General features: G+C 41.5%; 1 long non-coding RNA gene across 2 annotated transcripts in view; it reads left to right on the top strand.

Moving 5' to 3' along the window:
- The window catches only part of LOC113491479, a 65,957-nt gene that overhangs the window by 30,010 nt on the left and 21,172 nt on the right, over positions 1–14,775 (top strand). The window contains exon 1 of one of the 2 annotated variants that reach the window (XR_003400417.1): positions 4,045–4,277. The exons of the other annotated variant lie outside the window; for it this stretch is intronic. This is a non-coding gene — a long non-coding RNA (uncharacterized LOC113491479). Of the gene's footprint in view, positions 1–4,044; positions 4,278–14,775 lie in introns of those variants that run through there. 2 annotated transcript variants of the gene reach the window in all.

Genomic DNA, 14,775 nt, shown 5'->3' with positions numbered 1-14,775 from the left:
TTGGTTGGGGGGGGGGGGATAGTGTTGGTTTGTGGGTTTTTTGTTTGGGTTGGGGTTTTTTTTCTATTTTAAAGCACATAATGCTACAGTTTTATCAGTTTGGTGGTTTTATTCTGAGTACAAGACCTTGAGTTTTGAGACCTGATCACATACCCAGCTTCTGGTCCTAAAGACTGAGTTCAAGTTTGGTGTGGCTTGACAGTACCTGGTGCTCCTGGGAAGCGTGGATCTCGCTGGAGTGGTGTCAGGGGCCAGGGTGAGGCCGTGGGAACCAGGCCTGGGACGGGCTTGCCTGTGCTGCATCCTCACAAGGGTTCCTGGTTGAGCCATCCCTGCGAGCACACCTGGGTGTGAGCCCTCCCGATAGAGGCCACGGGAACAATTGAACACGGAAATACCGTGGACAACAGTTCAGAAAGCTCTGTTATTTATTAGACAAAGTGGTCGTACCTGCCAGTGGAGTGATCTGTTCAGAAGACCAAAAATACCAACAACAGACTTGTAAAAAAAACAAACCCAAACACTGAGAATGCTTGCATCATGCATTTGAAAATGGTTGTCTTCTGAATGTCTGTCTCTATGTTACTTTTTTTTTTTTTAACAAAAGTTGAATCAGACTCGGGCAAGCGATGAAGGTGAGCCGTTATAGCTACTACATGTTTTTTATCTTAAGGAGTGTGATGTCTTTATACCAAAAAAGCAGATTCTTTCTACCTGTTGTCTTTCCTTTGGCTGGGTAGGTTTTGATTTTATGGCAGGAAATATTTGACTGTTTGCACTAGTGGGATGCAGCGTTTGACTTTATGACTGCAGCGCAGGTCTTTTATTAGTAAAACTTAATGTATAACAGGATAATTCCGTTGCACCTACTACTATGCTGGCTTGGTTTCGTACAAAATAAGTTTCTACTTCCTTGAAGGCCTTATATAAGCCTTAACTGGGAACGAATCCAGCATGTTCGATCACAATAAAGGAGCTGCTTCAGAACGGGCTCTTCTTTAGAAATAGTCGTAAACAGGTTTATATATAGGCACTGCTATTATACACAAAACTTGCTGAAGAAACGTTTCCCAAGAACTGGTGGTTTTAATGTATGCCACGGGGACTCTGCTCATGCTAATTCGTGAGCAAACCTGTTGTAGTAATTCAAGGTGAGGTTTAAAACACAAGAATACCTCTCAAATCCGTATCTGCTGAAAGGGCTGGGTATTGAATGGCTTTTTGCTGTAAAAAAAAAAAAAAAGGCATTTGATAAAAAGGCTCGGAAACTTCGGCTGGCATCCTACATATGTAAATGCAGGTACCGTGCAGGTTATATTTGGATTTCAGGGTTTTTCAGATCCATTTCAAGTCGGTTGGTAGCAGCCTTGCGTGGTTTGATCCCTCGCTTTCATCACCCATGCCCAATTATTATACATGAGATCCATCAGCCCCCTCTCACCAATAGTGCCTGCAGCTGAGCATCAGCACGTTTGGGAACAATAAAGGGCTGTCATTTGGGAGTTTCTTTCCCTTCTTAATCGGGCAGGACCCAAAATTATTCCTTCGCAGAGCTCACGGATCAAGCTTGTGTCTTGAACAGGTACGCTTACATCTGAGCAGCGTGAGGACTGGTTTTAGGGAGCTTTGTTGCTGGTTTTCATTCAGCGTCGTCGGTTGTGTGCTCTTGTAGAGTTTCGGATAGGTACAGGACAAAACGTGGGAAGACTCCTGCCTTTGTGACTGATTTTTAAGGACAATTTGCTGTTTTGTTCCTCGTTTCCTTTCTAATGAGCTGAATTGTTAAATTATGTTAATGTAAGGAGACACACGAGAAAGGGTGAAGCAATATACTGACACGTTGAATAATTAGATCATCTCCTGCGCAGGAAAAAAAGTCAAGTACGAAACAGGAACAAGAAGTGCCTCCCTCCCCCACTGTAGAGGCACCAGGTCTGGCTCTTTCTGCATGCAGAAGCAGGTTAGACAATTAAATCTTTAGTATTAATTAATTTTTGTGAAATTCCTGAAGATTCCGAGTGTCGTGTTTACTAACTGTCTTCTGTTCGTCTGCTGTTTTCTGGGAGAAGTTTGGAGGCTTATTTCGGAGGGCTGAATTCGTGAGCTGTGTAATTTGTGATGAAACCAAAAAAAAAAAAATGACTGTTGCTGGACTGAATTTGTAAATACCGTAGTGGTTAATCGGGTCTTCTCAGGGAAATTCTTGTGAATTTTGTCCTGAATAGGAGCTAGATCAAGGACGTTTCGTAAAGAGGCACAGGACCATTGTGGCTGCCTTTCTGATAGCGTTTGGCATTTTGGCAAAGCGGTGCTTCGTATTTCTTAAAAGATTTATTTCTTTGAAAGAACTGCTTAATAATCAACAAGATCCCAGCCCCGTGTGAACCTGCGCCTGCGGGGAGGGCTGTGACAGTAGTCAGTCTTTACTTACATGAGTAAGCACTCTTCGTGTGTTAAGTTTACTTGTTTGATAAACATAACACTTTGCTTTTGTTCTCTTACTTAATCACTTCCTTCGAAGAGTTAACTTCCTAAGCAGCCACAGATTAGTTCTCTCAGTTGTTTTAATTATTTTTCTTGTCACGCACAGTGAAGGTCTAGTGTTTGTGAAATGTCTTCTTTTTTTTTTTTTGTCCCCCCTTCCATGGCAGCTTCAGTGATGCTGGCATTGAAAACCCAGCCAAAATTTCTCCCTGTCTGCGGTCCTGTCATGTATTCTTCTATTTTTTCAACCAAGTTTCACCTTTTTGAATGCGAGTGCTGGCGAATAGAACACTTTTTTTTTTTTTTCTCCAGGGTGATTTGAGTGCTCCAGAATTTTGTATTCCTGTAAGGGGTCCGCAAGAGACCGTAGCAGTGGGCTTCCACGTGCTTGCTGCTGAGTAATTTCCTTTTGTATTGCTGACAGGTGACTCAAAGCAGGAGCTAGCAGATGGCTGCATCGTTAGCTGGTGGCCACAGCCTTACGAGATGAGTTTTGGAATTTCCATCAAAGTCAGGATTAGGCTCAGGATATGCCGGTGGCACAGAGCACCCCGGGGGAGGGTGGAAGAAGAGGAAATCATTCATAGCGACTCATCTTGTGGTTGGGTGAGTCAGGGGTCTGCTGTTGGTGGTCAGAAAGGCACGTGGCTGACTATACTGTCTTTGTGTGCTCTGCAGGATGCAAACTGTCTCTGGAAATTAATTCTGCCCTTTTGATTTTTGTCCAGTGAGTTATTTCCAGAAAGGAGTTACTGTATTTTCTGGAATGAGTATTGTGAAATTCTTTTTTTTTTTTTTTTTTTTTTTCAGTGGGCAAGCTTTCAGCTGGTGATTTATCAGCGAAATATTTTACAGGATCATAGTTAAAAGCTCTTCTGAAGAAAAAAAATATATCCTGTGCGATAGGGAAAGTAAAAGCATCTCCGTTTCCAAATGATGAAGGAATAACTGAAAGAGCTAGTTCTTGGAATAGTAGCTCCATTGGCACTCGCTGGTGATTTCCTGTGCATTTGCTGCAAGAATCACTCTGTGATGTGAGTAGGTGGTACTAAAGGGTTATTACGAAACCAATTTTCAACCAGACGTTTTGAGTCATGGATCGGGAAGAGGGATAGCAGCTTCTGAGCTTTCTCTTTGTTCGAGCAGTGCGCCTGAAATGCACATGCAGGATATTCTATGCTTGCATGGAACGAGGCAGGCTGGGCTACTACGTGAGGTGTTCTTCCTCATGCCACTCCATCTCGGGGATGGGAACCGAGAAGGTGGGCTGAGAGCCGGCAGCAGCGTGCAAGGTGCACAAGGAGCCGGTTTCCTGACTGTCTTTCAATTGTAAGTATTTTCTCGTGGTTTTTCCCAGACGTGAGAGACAAAATGGAGTTGCGTCAGGACGGATGTCTGCGCCAAAACAAGGTGGTGGTTTGGAGCAGTTTGGTTCTGTTCTGGAAGCAGATGGGCTGCCACTGGCAGGAGGCAGTTGGCTTCTCCAATCAGAAAAAAAAAAAAAAAAAAAAAAAAAAGGGGTGTTTAAGGGAATTGGTCTGGCTCCTAAATCGAAGGAATTGTTGACCTACTGACTCAGTTATGAAGCATCAGGGAAGCAGTCTTACTGTGGTTTCTTTTGTTGGTGGCAGATTCAGAAGACGTCTGTGAGCGTACGGGTATGACTAGCAAAGGAGAGACGGTTCTTATACCTGCTGCCTGTGGGATTTATTTTGTGCCAGGAAGGAGCTGAGGTGCTGAATACTGAATAACACCTAAACTTTATTTCTGATGCTTCTCCCGATAAAGCGTTGGTAAGTTTATGTACTTCTCATTTTCACTGTTAAGATGATATCTTGCTAAATGTGATCTGAAAGAAAGCTCTTTAACAGCTTTCTGAACGTGGCAAGGTGTATTCTTTTTTTTTACTGGAGCAGCTTTTACAGAAAACACTAGCTGGCCTGACACAGTTTAGGAGTCTGGAAATAAGGGAGAAAACTGTCGGTCAGGTCAACAAAAACAATCTGAAGTTGCTGTTCCCTCCCACTTTTAACCTACAAACCTTTGCTAACATTGGTACTAAGCAAAGGGGGTGGGCCAGCCCTTCAGCTTTGGTATCGTGTCATCCTGGAGTCACAGCTACGCTGTAATTTTCCTGTTACACTTCACTGAATGAACAAGGCTTCAGGCTTGACTTTCACATGAAAATCAGATGTCCGTCCCTGGAATTAAATATAATGATACCGCTCCTAAAATATGCCTAGAATAGAAACGATGTTATTTTTAAGTGGTTCTGCAAATCGCAAGGAAAAGAAAAAAAAAGCTATCAGTTAGTGGTTTCTCAAAAAAACCCCAAATCACTGACACATTATTGGCTAGAAGGAATCACGTTGGCTGACATTAGGTCTGGAAGTTATGCTGCCTGAATTTGCTCTCAACTCTGCCACTGGTTTTGTGAGGGATTTTTTTGGAGGGGTTGCTTCTTGAGCAAGTCATTATTTATTCTTAGTTGTCAATAAAATGAGGATAATGATGTTTAACTTTCCTTCATCGCTTTACCAGTATTTTCACTATGTTTTCCATTTAGAAAGGATGCCGATACGTGATACAGTAGCTCTTGGATTTCCAGAGCGTTGTTTTGAATGCATAGATAATTAGAAGATGGGGAAAGCAGAATAGTGATTTTATTTTTTTTTTAAATTTATCATGCTCAGTGACTGGTCTCCTCCAGGTGCCAGCTGTAGGAATTGCTGGTGCTGTGTCCTAACTGTCCCACCACGAAGGGAGGAATTCACTGCTGCTGTTCTTCCCTGGGCAGTGACACCAGGAGGTGACACCAGGATGCCTTGTGTTCCCAAACCCACTTGAGTTGGCAGTTGTAGTGAGGTGCTCGTGGATATTTTTTTTTTTTTCCCCCTCCTTTCCAAAACAGCAACCAGGAGGGCAGTTGTACACCACACGTCCCTACAGAACTGCAAATAGACCCACTGGTTAAAAAAAAAAAAAAAAGTCAAACCAACCAAAAGCGGAAGGTTTAGCATTGTACTGGATTTCCTTTTCTTAAGTGCTTCCTTTGGATCTTGGGAGAAGAGCTCCAGCACAGGGTGACTTTCTAGCGAGCAGTTGTACCAAAAGGCGTGGGAGGCAGGGTCAGGGAAGAGTCATTTGGTTGTTATGTGGGTGTGAAAAGCCTATGAAAAGGAAAGGGCGGAGGAAAATATTTTACTTGAATTAAACAAATAAAGGAGGACGTTATATGAATTCGATAATCGAAGTTAGATTTTCGCCAAGTGTCTTTGTAAGGTAACTGCGTATCTTTGGAAAATCATTTATTTAACAGTAAGCTTATCAACATGTTCTTAGGGGATTTTTTTTTTTTTTTAGAAAAAAAGCAAGAGAAAACAACAACAAATTGTTTTCTTATCATTTCAGATAAAAAGAAAGGAAGTTGCGAATTTTTATAGCCCCTAAATTGTTAACTGTTAAACCTGTATTGAAGCAGTGGATCAAATTTGCTCAGGCTTACTCTGGAGCAATTTCATTTACTAAGAAATTACAAGCAGGCGGTGTTTGAGGGAGGAGGAGGAGTCTTAGATGTTCAGTTCATTGTTGTGTACCCACCTGTGGGACAGGGAAATTGCTGCTCTTGAAAATCACCTGTTTCAGGGAGCAGGCTGTTACCATTGATGCAGTGAACAGGGATGTTCACACCCAAAGTACTTGAAAAAAATGTATTTTGTAACCTGATTACTTTTTTTTTTTACACGTATGTTTGTCGTATTTGCATTTCCTTGCAGCTTTTAAAATGTCACCTAATATGATAGGGAGAATTTAAAATACATGGTGTAGAAACTACATTTTTCTGTGTTTTCTGAGATTACCTTGATAAAAAGCAGCACATGGAGGCAGCTTTAACAGCACTTTCGCTCTGAGGCAAAGTGCTTATTACATTAGTGAAGGGCTTGATTTTGTAAAAAAAACAAGCAAATGAGCAAAAAAACCCTCTTTTATCATAAATGGTAGCTTTTTAAACACAAGCCATAAACTGCATGTAAGGAAAGCGCTACCACAATCAGAAATTAGATGTGCGGGTGTGTATATGATGTCTTCTAGCAAACCAACACAATGCTGGATGATGTAGTTCTGTGCAGTTACTTGATAAGAGTTCATTTGAGCTGGTCTCTGAGGGATTCCCATGCGAAAGTTCACAGGCAAGGTATAGAGGATTAGTTGGCTTTTTCTTGTTGTTTGTTTTGTAAATTTTTAGAGTTAAGTTCTTTATGGCCCGTAGCTATACAAAGGCAGAGTTAGCAGCTGAAGTTTGCATGCAAAATGGTGAGCTCAAAATTGGACCTGGAAAGGAGGAGCGCTTCCTCTTCAGTTGCTCTACTAGACTGCTAATGCCAACGTTAAAAAAAAAAAAAAAAAAAAAAAAACATGGAGGTATGAGTAGAAGCCACTTTTATCTGTGTGTTTTCAGGGTAGAGTTGTGTGCGATGCTCTCTGGTGTCTTCATTCCCTCACTTGTTCCCCATACGTCTGCTGGCAAAGTGGGCCACCTCTAGGCAGTGCTGCCATGCCGTGCTGTGACTTCGGGGGTTTATTGGTGCAATAAATGGAAGCCAGCAGGTGTGTTTAACTTCTAATCAAAGTTTGGGCACCTGAATTGTAACTTTAAGGACCTAAGCGGGTACCTGAGATTCCCCATATGACCTGTTATTACAGGCTCTTGGGAGAGCGTATATGTAGTTTTATTGCCAAAACATGAGGTTGGCAGAAGTGAGTCATAACTGTGAAGATCTCGGCTTTGCTCTTTGATTTACTTTTATCCACCAAAAATAAAAATATTTCCAAGAATACAGGTAGGTATACGCTGCTCTCCTGTTAGGGCAGAGCTCTCACTGGCTCTTAAGTGTATTTACATAGCTCGTAGGATGTGTTTTTCAAGCTTTAGTATAAAAGGAGCTGTGTATACATTTTATCTAATCTTCAGTGCAGTAGGCATGAGCAATTCCTGGAGAAGGGACCAGAATATAGAGCTCTGCCCCATCTCCTGGGAGTCTCTTTCTCATGGAGTCATACTTGCCCTCCAGTGCTTTCTCTTTATGGCTTTGTGAATTTTGAATTTCTCTGAGCTGGCCCAGCTCCAGTGGGAGGGCAGAAAACAGCCTCAGCCCAAGTTCTGCTTGAAGTCTGCTGGTTCGAGGACTTTGTAAGAGGTGAGATCTGCAGGGGGAAAAGTGCCCAGCTTCCCAGGTGAGCTCCTACCGTGGGGTTAAAGGTGACAGTACTATCTTCTGTGGACATACATTTGGATTCCCGTGGTGGTTACATGTTGTCTTGCAGTTGGTGTGGTTTTAGTGTTATCAGAGCGTACATGATGGATTGAACCACTCTGCAGATCCCAATTCCAAGGTTAGCTTCTTCCACGGTCATTGCTGATGATCACGTGGCCTTGGGGTGAGCCAGCTCAATTTGCTGATCTGGTTAAAAGAACTAGATTTTGCTTCTCCCTTTCTTTTCTTTTGGGAAATTAAAACTGATCTAGCTCACTGCGTAGCTGCATGACTGCTGGTGGCCAGAAGCAGAGGAGGAGGTGGGACTGTCGTTTTGGTGACACCTGCATGAAGTTCAGCTCAACCTGTTCAGGAAACCTCACCTCCCCTGTCTCTTAATCACGGTGGAGCTCAAGCAAGAAACCTTGTTCTCCAAAACAAGCAATCTGTTGATTTTTAATCTTCCCCGTTTTCCTTTTGCTCTGGATGTCAGGTGTCTGCATTTAACTTAAGCATCTGTGTACAGTGAGTAGTTGATGTACTCCTTTTGTACTTCCATTTTCTGTTCAGAGCCTAAGTACTTAAGAGTAGGGTTAATAACATTGTACAGTGGTAAAGAGGAGTCCGTCCCTTACTGAAATTTCTAGTCATCAGTATAAATAAATAGTACTGAAATAATATTTGTAGAGCCAGATCGGCTTATGGCATTTATCAAACTGGCATTTTTTCAGGCAGCATCGCAGATTGTTCTTCTGTTCATACTTCTCACAAAATTTACCTTTGTCTATAATCTCACAAATCACACCCCATCCTAATCAGAGTTGGGATAGAATTTCTATTGGCTAGGGAAAAAAAAAAAAACAAACACCAAACAACATCAAAACACTGCAAAACCCAGCTCTCCAAAGAAGATCTCAGGGCAGAAATGGTTCAGGCAGTGGGCTGCCAGCAGACACAGCACAGTTATCCATGTTGTGAAGGATTATCTGTGTGCCTCTTTCTTCTACTCTTCTGCTTTGGAGATTTTTTGGCTTCTTTTGCATTTGTCTCTTGTTTTTTCCTGATTCTTAAATTTCTTGCTGCGATCCATTTTTCTCATACACGTGCTTTAAACATAAAAGGTGTGCTCGTGCCATATCTCCTTCTGCATTTTCTTCTTTCTGCATGTATGCTTACCTAATAAAGTGCAAATAGCAAACAAAACACATGATCTGCGAAACAGTCTGGTATTTTACCCTAAGGGAGGATTTTCTCAGCACACAAATCAAGAGTAAATAGTTAAAAACGCTGTATAGTATAGATCCAAACACACTAAACGCTTACTTGTGTGTATAAGTAAATTTATTTGCATGCATAAATGTTACAGGGTTGAACTCTATTATCAAATCTGCTGTCAAAAGTTGACCCAGGGCATTTTGCAAGAAAGATGATGATTGTCTCTTTAATTACTTAAATTCTGTTTTGCCTGTTTAGGAGAGCTACTCACAACTCTGTAATTACTGCACGCCTGCCATTCAGATCAGGCTCTCTACTGGCAATGTAATGCACAACTTTGAACGAGAGTGGCGTGGCATAGCTACAACATCCAGCTACAAGGACCTCCTTTTAATTGAACACTTTGATTAATCACACAATAATCAGACGATTGGGTTGCTACAGAAGTTTGCCAGCCCTCTGCTAAGCGCTCCTACGGAATTACAGAATCATAGATGTTAGAGATGGAAAGTGCATTAGATCATCCAGACCATCTTCTTGCCAGTACATGTTTTCTGCTAAAGGTTTTTTTGGGTAGGTTTTTTTTTTTGTTTTTTTTTTTTTTTTCCCTGCGGTTTATGGCTAGAGATACTCTAAGAACTTGGCCTTCCACTTCAGTCTTCTGGAGTCTTTTCCACAAGGTTTGATGGCGAGATTTTGCTTTGCCTGATATTTGGCCTAAATTTTTCCATTTCTGTGTTTCACCATATTATTTCAAGTCTACATTCTCATCTTTCAGTAATTCCCTCTGGTGTTAACAGCCTGTAAATATGAACAGAATAGTATTACATGCTCTTGAATCTTAGATGTATCACTTACCTTAAGTGCTGCATGTTCAAGTTCTTCAGGGTTTGGGAAAATTATATTGATTGAAGATAGGTTTTAAACTGAACTGCTAATAGTATAATTTCTCAGATGCATATTTTATTCCAGTATAAGAGTGGTCTGTTCTGGTGTCACTTGAGAAATTGTTGAAAATTACCTGAGAAGGCCAATTTTACTCAGAAATGAAAATGTTTTTATATGGGGGAGTTATGCCAGTATAACTTAAGTGATTTCTTTTTTTTTTCTTAACTCTATTGTGGCATTTAAACTGCAGGGAAGAGATGTGTGCAGCAAGTCTGTGGAGGGTATTACAGAGAAAATGAGAAAAATTACAGTTTTCCATTAATGACAGAAGTAGTAACGTAGTTACTAGAGTCTTCTCCCCCTACTTCCCATTATCCTATCTTTTTCTCAAAGTTTCTTCATAACTACTGTTCCTTATTACAGTTTCACTTGTTTTGGTGGAATTTGGGGATGAAACAATTGTTCATTGTTTATTCTTAACGGCTTGGTCTTTGCTACCAGAAGCCTTGGGTGCCCAAGCAGCATTGTCTCTAAAGTTTTCCCTTGTCTTGACCATGAAGAGTTTGATCGATATCCCCCCAAAACAAATACTTTGTGGCCATAAAGAGGACAAGCAGGTGTTGGTTTGGCTGTCACCCCATGAGACCAGGTAGTTGATGTGAACAGGAGCATGACCGGGCTGGCCTGGGCCAGACCCTTCAGAGCTGCCTACGGCCATGATCCCACACCTTTACCCCAGACCACCTATGGTTTCTGAAGCATTACTACTGTTTTTCCTTTCAGAGCGCCACAAAGGATGAGAGGGTTGTGTTGCAAGCCTCTGAATAAAGGTTTTTTGTAGGGTGGGGGCAAGGGTGTGCGTGGCGTGCCCGCCTGGAAGCTGGCAAAGGCACTGTGCAGTCCTCATCCCCACCATCCATCCGCAGTGTGTCAGAAGAAGGTGTTTGAGTCATTCAGAAGGGATTCCAGGAGTGAGTTAGCATTGGTGTGGCACAGAGAGCTTGACCTCGTGGACCTTGGGAGCCTGGGGTGGTAAACTCTCTTCCTCAAACCACCGGGAAGCTTAGTGCAGGGTAGGGATGTTGATGAGAGAGGTGAGGAGGGGCATAGCATAGGAGGTAAAATTACTGTTAGTGAGTGGATTTAAGGTGTTTGAGGATCAGGTTGTGTAACTGAACGGGGAGATGAATGAAAAACATGTAAATGGGTGGGTTAGTGAGTGAGTAAGAGAAAATGTGAGTGGGCGGGTAATTAGACTGGCAAGTGAGAGAGGAGGTAGGAGTGGGTGAGTAGATGGGTAGGTATGTAGCAAAAAAGTTGGAACCAGCACTAAGGGCCGACTCGGTGATGATACCTGAAAGACTGGTAACAACCACCCTTCTTGAGGTGTGCAGAGAGGACAGGTGGCCGACACTGTTATACAGGGACTGTGGGGCGCACAGGTGAGCGGGCAGACCCTCAGGACCTCTGTTGCTTTCCGCTGATCTGCACCCAACTCGCTGGATGGCACGTCATTTACTCTGCCTAAACTTCAGTGTCTGTGCATGCAGTAAAGAGTGATCTTCACCTTGGATAGATGGATGCATTTTGCTAGTGTTCTGCAGAAATATGCAAGACCATAGTTGTTATTTGCTGGGTTTTTCGGCTCTAACAAGGTCGCAGAGAAAGCAGGTGAAGCACAACAGAAGCTTTTAGTCTGTCTGGAGCATTGCAGTTTGTAGTGGTTTTATCCAAGAACTGAAACGACCTAAGAGCTGCAGGTGGAAAGAATTAATTGACAAATAAAAGGTACAAAGATGGTGGATACACTGGAATTACAAATGTGCAACACCTCAGCATAAAGGCATCTCCCAGACTTGAAGATCTTTTCGTTTTAATGAAGGAGAGGTGAAGGTAAAGTAATTTTAAATCATTATCAAACCTTGACTGACTGGGCTTTTATTAGGATCTACTACAGCTGCTGTAAGGCTGAACATAGTTCACCTTGACTAATATATTTTTAATTTACTATGGCAGAGTTACAGCCCTAGCTGTAGTCAGGTACAGTCAGGCTGTTTTTTAAGGTAGTGGCTCTACTATCCTGTTAAGTTACGTTAAGTTGTGCATGATACATTTTCAATACTTATTGTAATGGAGCAAGTCCTTTTGAAGCCCAGATAGAGGTGAATGACTACCGCAGGAAGTTACAGGCTTTTCTCACAGCTGCCAAAAAGGTGTGTGTTTACTAAGGAATAACTTAATATGTGATGTTGCACTGAAAAATCCTACTAGGGCCTAGTCCCTGCAGGTTTTTCATTCAGTAGCTGGGTGAGAGTTTTCCCTTGCTGGACGTACTTTTTGATGGAAACTACATTGCGCTGTCTGCACACGGGATTGACAGCAGGATGAAGATCTGGTCTATGGAGCAGCCTGCTGCGAGAAGGACTTTAACCCTACACTCGCCGTTGCTTTGTACATCAGTGGTGTTGGTGCAGGTTGTGTCCCTCGGGAACGGCTGCACCCACGTCATGCTCTGGAAGCAGTCTGGGGAAGGAGATGCCTGCCCAGTGTTACGGAATGTTTAATAACTGACCAGCTCTGTGGTGTTTGCTGCGTAATTTTTTTTTTTTGTTGCCAGGCAGAAGTCTATAATGCTGGGTTTCGCAGGTGTCTGGTGTTGGTAACTTTTAAAAGCTCTAAGCAGTGAGGGAAATCTTGCTCATCTTGAACATGGTCACCTCTTGCAAACTAGATTTCCTATGAAGCTTGGAACTGTAGCCAAATCAGCTCATACGGTAGTCAGCGTTTACTGATTATTTTTTTTTTAATCTGAAACAAATCCAGAAATCATTTGCTGTACTTAGGCAGATGTTTATTACCATTAAAACAGAGCAGATCTCTTGCTGATGTTCAAATGCTGTAGTAACTGTGCGAAGTAAGAGACAGAGGAATGTGTGGGTATGTTTAACACAAGCCTGTTGGGTTGTAGATCTGTCAAAGCCCCAAATTTGCATTTCTTACATAAGCAGAAATCCTGGTAGTGTTTACACATGCTTTGTCTGTGCTTTAGGAACTGCAGGAATTGAATTGCTGTGTCAAATACACTGCTCTTAGTTACCATCTGTGGGATTGCCTGGACACTGTTAAAATATTTACAGTTGCAGCCCTAACCAGAAGTTTGTTTGCTGTTACACTTGATATTAAAACTTATCACAACAGTTTTAAGAGCAGCATGTGACCTTGATGGAAGTGCGGACAGTTGTAAAATTCTGAGAATACACGGGAACGAAAACCTTGAAGTTTCCCTTCTGTTTAATTAATTGTTTGTTTCTGTTGGTGACAAGGTTACAAAGCATTTGTAATAAGCAAAGCATTTGTAATAAGCATGCTTCGCCTTTTGCCTTTTTTTTTTTTCCATATGGGTGTGTGCTTCCTTTTCATTATGTTGTTTTTCTTTCCTTTTTTTTTTTTTTTTAAACACAGCCACTCCTTTCATTTTTAAGAATAAGAAATGAGCTGCTTGCTGAGCTGAAAAAAAGTTTCATAAACATCGCAATTCTTATCCTTCTAATCTTTTATTAATTGTAGGGTCAGGTGTAGGAAGCTACTACAGCAGAGGAGGTTACTGATTTTTTTTTTTTTCCAAGGTTTGGGATTACACAGAGGAGCAGTATACTTTAGATGCTACGGAGAGCGTGGTCGAAAGGTGCGTTGCTCAGTAATGCATCCCTTTTGCTTGGCTTATTTCACTTCAGTTCTGCCCCGTGGAGTTCTGAGCCCTTCAGCTAACATTTTAAACACAAAATTGCTATAGGCTGTCTGAAGTCTATACACATTATCTTATTTGTTTCCTGCTGTTGTAAAATACATTTTATTTCTGGAGATACTATCTTCTAATGCTTTCGTTACCCTGACTTTTTTCTGTTTGTTTGTTGCTCAAGAGAAAGTGAAGGGAACCACTTGCTTGATCTCAGTAAAAAAGAAAGCAATTAATGCTGTTAGCTGTATTGACTGTGTAATGCTGAGATAGCGTCTGTAGGAGAACAACCAGACAGCTTAAAGAAGAAGTAAGATTTTTTTTCTTTTCTTCTAAAGCATGCTGAAACCGTTTAAAATGCTGAAATGGGGGTAGGGCAAGGAGGGTGGTAAAAAAGACATCACCCATCCCTTGTGATTCTGCGGTTTTGTCGGAATTTTTTTTTCCCCTTCTCCCTAAAATCAGCCATGCGTTTCAATTGTGATCGCTGCTCTAAGACCGTAGCTGTGTGCAAGATGTCTCATTTGCCTCATATTAAAAATATGTGTGTGTAATAACATTTTTATAATGCTTCCCATCTGAAAGATACATCACACACCTTTGTATTAAGATCCACGGCACCCTTTTTTACACATGACTGTGTTTTGTGGATGGAGACTCCTATGCATGGACTTGTTAGTGTACAATTCTGGCCTGAAAAATAGTTGAAAGCAGCTGATTATTTATTGCTGGAAATAAGTTTTCACTATTTGTCTGTCTTGCTCAGCCTAGCAGAACCAATCCATTTGTGAGAGAATTACTTGTCTGCTTAAAATCATTATGTTTCATTTACTAGAAGAAATGCTAACGAACTAACACACAGTAAGGGATCTGAGGACCTTCTTCCTCTGATCGTTCAGGAGTTTCCTGGAAGCTTTAAGGTTTTGGTCTAAAATTGTATGTGCAGATCAAATCATAGGCATATCGTAAGGTGTGAATTACTGTCCAAAATTGTCTCAAAATGGTACGTCCGTTAAAAGGTATGTATGAGTAATTGTACTGCCACTTATATTACCAAGGCTGCGTTCTTTCTTGAATAAAACTAATAAAATTGTGTCAAAGAATGGGCTAACTGCCATATGAAATAACCGGAGATTAACCTTTTCATTCTCAAAATTCGTAAGCAATATTACCAAAAAAAAAAAAAAAAAAAAGGAA

The sequence above is a fragment of the Athene cunicularia genome (assembly GCF_003259725.1).
Source record: "Athene cunicularia isolate RWA chromosome 1 unlocalized genomic scaffold, athCun1 chr1_part2, whole genome shotgun sequence".
Lineage (NCBI taxonomy): Eukaryota > Metazoa > Chordata > Aves > Strigiformes > Strigidae > Athene > Athene cunicularia.
The sequence above is the reverse complement of the archived record's forward strand: the minus strand, read 5'-3'. Positions and strand labels throughout refer to the sequence as shown.